This window comes from Nothoprocta perdicaria, unplaced genomic scaffold (genome assembly GCF_003342845.1).
Source record: "Nothoprocta perdicaria isolate Ctin4 unplaced genomic scaffold, notPer1 scaffold_32, whole genome shotgun sequence".
Classification (NCBI taxonomy): Eukaryota; Metazoa; Chordata; class Aves; order Tinamiformes; family Tinamidae; genus Nothoprocta; species Nothoprocta perdicaria.
The window spans coordinates 4,546,070-4,551,373 of NW_020455555.1; positions in this window are offsets into that span (position 1 = coordinate 4,546,070).

The following is a 5,304-nucleotide window of genomic DNA, read 5'->3' on the forward strand; positions in this document are numbered from 1 at the left end:
TGTCGCGTGGGGCAGAGGGGGAGCAGCCCCGCGCAGCGCGGCGCGGCGGGGGGCACCTGCGCGGGCCCCTGCGCAGCGCCGGGCCCGTCCCGCATCCCCGCTCCGCGCTGCCTCGCTCCGTGCCCTTTCATCTCTTCCCCGGCAAACCACGGCGGGCTTCGATTCCAGCTTTTCCCAAGCACTAAAAATAGTCTCCCCTGTGCCTTCCCTCCCAGGAGAAGCCAATCCTTCATACACTTCCATACACTGTTCCCCAGTGCGGAGCTTGCAGCCCCTACATCTTCTCGCTGATGAGGGTGTCAGATATAATTATTTTTGAAAGCTGTATCCCATGCTATGCTCTTGTCACTAATCTCCCTACCTCAGAAGATTTCATCTCATGACTGTTTATTTCTGCTTTTAGGAAAGCAATTCTCACATATGAGCACATAAGGGCCATTTTTGGTGGAGGAAAAAAAAACCCATTGACAGCCAAGCGTCAGCTTGGTGAGACATGGTGAGAAATCAGAGGTGCTGCAGAAGCAAACTCCTATTCCAAAGCAAGGAGCCAGAGGCTCACACATCCTCACCTTCTCCCTTTCCCCCGCCCGTATTTGCAGGTGTCAGCACGCGGCCCGTGTCCCCCGCACCACGGCTCGCTCGGCGGCCCTGCCGCGCGCGCTCACCTCTCTCTCCGGTGCCCAACGCTAGCGAGGCGCCTCTCCTCTCCCAGACCCGGCCTCATCCACGGAGCACTCTGCACCTCAGCTGAGCGGCTCTCTCAATTGCTCAGTTTTTGTTTCGCTGCCTTTGCTGATGATACGGTTTCACAAGTTCACTCCCCAGTCATCACAGAACCTCGCCTAGACAAGAACGTGACTTAAAAAGTAAAAGTTTCAGTCAAAAGTCTTTTGTCATACTTTCTAAGGAGGAAATCTAGCCATAAAGTGAAATATTTTCCTTTATGGATCATCTGGTAGGTGGACTCAGTGGTCAGTAAATATCTAATACTTAGTGGGCTTTTATAGATACTAACATTTTGTTAGCAGCATGTTCTAGTACTCACTATGCAGCCAATACAGCTGGGCATATGAGACTTAGTTAAAAAAGAAAGCTCATGTTCAATTTTAGTAGGATTCTAGATATTTGGTTTGTGTTTTTTTTTTTTTTAATCTCCATTTTTTAAGTTAAATTGTGACAGTTATTACAGAGAGACAGACAGATTCTGAGAAATTTGACAGAGAAGTAGGTGCAATTGCTTTGTACCTTTTCCATTACAGGTGCACTATAATTAGTCTGATCACTATAAGGAAAGCACCAACTCCCGCGATCTGTTGTCTAGTGAGGCAAGGTGGTTTACATGAATTTTAGAACAGGAGCTCTGCATGTGCTCTTCTCCTTACTACAAAATGTAATGGATGTGTCAGGCACAGACTAGAGATACTTTACAATACATTCCTATATTAATTTAAAAAAATGGCCATTCATAACACTAAATCATAATGTATACAAGAGAAAGGCAAACTAAGGTCTTATCCTCCCATTTCTCAATTCTATAATTGACAAAACTTAGCCAATTTAATATTCTACTATTTCTATGAAAGATCAACATGAATAAAATTTCACATAGCTCCTGGCTAACTWAACCTAAAGAATACTATTATTAGTTGACTTTGTTGGGTAATTTTAAATGTCTTCYTAAGGATGGAGTAAATTGGGTCTTAATTACCCGCCCTTACATGGACAATCAAGTCCCTCTTCTTTCTCAATGGGAGCTTTGTCTCAAGGGCTAGGATCTAGTCCAGGGAAAGATGGAAACATAGTTAGCACTTGGTCCCAGGAAGATGTTGGCAGATGAAACTCRAACATTGCCAGTCCCTTTTCAGATATTCTCGCTATGGTGCTTTGCATGTGTTTTGTGCCTTTGAGCCCTGTTGAGCTGGCCGTATTAGACACCGAGGGCTAGGCTGACCAACTTGCACTGACGTCAAGAAGTCTTGCATACAAAAAATCCTACTGATTCCTGTGGTTCCCATAAACCACGTGGTTCCATGAGGGGCAGATTGCTGGTACAAACTGCCAAAGCCCCACTCGTACCAAGGGAAAGCTGCTCTTCGGTGGCCCAGGGACCAGTAAGCAATCTGGCTTCTCTTCTGGATGATTCTAAAAGCAAAACTGCATCATCTGTATGTAATCCCTCTGAGGCCTTCGAGGTATTTTCATGGACTGATTTTAGATCAGGAGTGGAGACAATGAATACTACCTGAATATCAGGTACCTTGCCACTTTAAGCTTCTCAAAATCACTGGAAATGTTGCCATTACATGGAGTGGTCCTGCTTTCTCCCCTTACTTGTGTGACAAAACTAATTGGATGAAGCACTCAGTAAGGTGCAGAGCTGAAGGGATGAACTGCTCTTTTATTCCCCATTTATTTGGAACCACCCACCCCGGATTCAATTTATTTGCTCTTTTGGAAAGTATAACTGATGTTATAGTGGGTATATTTTTCTGCAGTCATTCACTACCAGAGGTACCCAAGAACAAACTATAGAAATAAAACCATTCTTGCCTCCGCACCTGTCTCTGAGTGGCTGAAGATGAAAAGGCAGCTTATCATCTTCAGGAACTGGCATCACCATTTAACCAGCTTAACATCACACATTGGAGTTATCCCTGCAGGGAGCTGCTACGCTTTTGCAGCAAAGCCAGAGCGACGTCGCGCGCTAACAGCAGAGGTGCTCGCAGGCCTGCTGGGGAAGTGCTCCTGCCTCTGCCCACTCTGCRCCCGCTGCTCGGCAGACAGCAGAGTGGCCTCGCTCCCTGGGTGCCCCCAGGGCAGGGGCACCAGCTGGGAGGTGGTGAGTGACCCTGCCTGCAGGTGACAGCAAGGGAAGTCTGCCAGAAGCCCGGACTAACTCAGTTTGTTTGTTTTTACATAGGAGTTCTTGTTTTCTGAAGCTGGATTTCAGAGTTTCATAAACTTGCCCTTTTTTACTGAGGATAGACATGTCCTTACAGGAAGAAATATTTGTTTACTAATACCTTTTGTTTTGCCAGGGGTGTCTGCTGGATTCCCTGGCTGAAGTTAAAAGTCACTTCCCTTAAGCAGCTAACTTGCCTTTCCCCTTCCCCGTTCTGATACCTTGCARCCCTTAGTGGCTATCAGTGAAACCCACTGCCCATCTAGGTAAACCTCATGTAAACATAAACCTAAAGAGAAAAAGCTGCCTGACTGTTCATGGGCTGAGGGAAGTGAGATGGTTAAAGAGGAAAGGAGAAGACATCCCAGTCTGTGCTTAATTATGGTACCTTAAACCACACTTTGTGGTTTTCAGCCAAGGCTGTGTGTTGTCTTAGGTTGAGTGCCTGTAAATCTGAAATAAGTAAATGACTTCATTGTGAAGGTTTGGCTCTAGAGAATCTTAGCAGCATCCCGAAGGGTTATTTAAATGTCAATAACCTTTTCTAATTCAGGCTATTGAAATTAAGCAAACCTGTGCTGAACTAGCAAGTTACTAGTTTAAATTTGTGTAGCTGTAAATAAATACATATAACAGAGAAAACTTCTAGTCAGATAAAAGCAAYAACAAAACTCATTTGCCTTAAATCTATTTTTTTACAGACAACTCATTCTCATTACTAAATGCACAGAACATTTCCTGGATATTCCAGGACGCAGCTTCTACCATATGTATTAAATTTATACCTTGCTTACCCTTTTCCTTTCTCACGTAAGACGAGGAAAATTATCTTTCCACTAAGTCAGCAGGACAGCACATCGGTGGAGGAGTGTGCGTGTGGGCACCACTGCCCTCTCCTGGAGGATGACGTTTTGCCATGGCAGTCCCTCGCGGTGAGGATGCGAGGAGCAGATCCGAGTGGCRCGCTCCTCCTGTTTCGCTGCATAACAACATCCACAATGCTTTAGACTACAGCATTACGTATAGAGAGACTAACATATAGCCCTGGTGCGTCGTAGACCCCAGCCATGGGCGAGGGCTGCCTGATCCCTCTGATTTCCACATCCTCAAGGCTCTCAGGGAGGAAAGCCTCAGTGAGCAGAGGGCAGGCAGGGCCCTGGCAGCACCGTGGGTGGGTGGCAGGGCCCACCAAGGGCAGCTCCTTCTCCTTCTTGCCGGGCGAGGAGAGCAGGGCAGCCACCCTGGGCACCCTGCCCGCTCACTGCTGCCCGCAGTAGCCCCCTGCCAGCCCCCTGGCCAGCCAGGCCACCCGGTACCATGCGGTGCCTGCAAAATGCACATAGCCCAGAGACCAAAGCCAGCCCTCCATGGGTATTTAAGCTGACTGCTAAAATATCAGCTCTGCATGATACCGACTGTAAAAAAATGTTGCTTCCCATAACAAGAAAAATAGCTTAAGACACACATATCATCCATATGACAAGATTCTGAAAATAATGATGACTGTTCCTGAATAGTAAGAGTCTGACTGCTAAGCTCTGCCTCCAAGTCCTTTCTTCAGAAACTAGTTTCACTTACYCTGTGTATCTTGCTTTAGCGTGTCTTCTCTGTTTTGTGTAAATACCTTTTTGTTTGATAGGTGCACTTGGGCCTTTGGTCCAGAGTGAGATTAGTCAGGAACATCCTTTAATGATGTAAGTGGCCTTTTTCCTTGAAGGACTGAAATAAAAGAAGTTTAACAAGCATCAATTCACTTCTCCTGCTGGACTCATTACTTAGTGTCTGAGTACTTGGGAAGCTTGTCAGAAGGGTTTCCAGGCTCAATATACAGGAAACAAAGCCATCGGAACTGGGCAAGACTTTTTCTCCTCAGCTGAAGGGTAAGGTCAGATATTGCGTCCCTTTTCAAGACAGAAAATACCTTCTTCCAACTAATCTTCTAAAAAGAAAAGCAGAAGAGCTCTGCATGGTGTTTCTCAGGAACTTCCACCCCTCCGGGACAGCTGGAATCATTCACAGCAGTTTGGGATTTTCAAGGACTCATTTGTATTTGCCCGGTCTACGTGCCATTTTCTCAGAACCTATTTGTATTTATGTCTTATTTCTCTGTGSTTTGGTCTTAAACCAGTCTGCCTTGAGCCTTGGAAAACCTCAGGTCTTTGTGCAGGATAAGTCAGTGTGAGGGTGGTTCTGACTTTTCCTTAGTTTTTATCATCATTTATTTTCTGTTCCTGAGGCCATGCCTAGGAGCTCGAGTCACAGTAGAAGACCATCCTGACTGTGAACTGCTGATGAGAAAGGTGCTCAGTTTCAGTGCCAGAAATTTTACTCAGTGGGTAATTTTTCCTGGCTGAAACTGCCAACAAAGTTTATCTTTCTTTCTTTTTTTTTTTTTTTTTTTT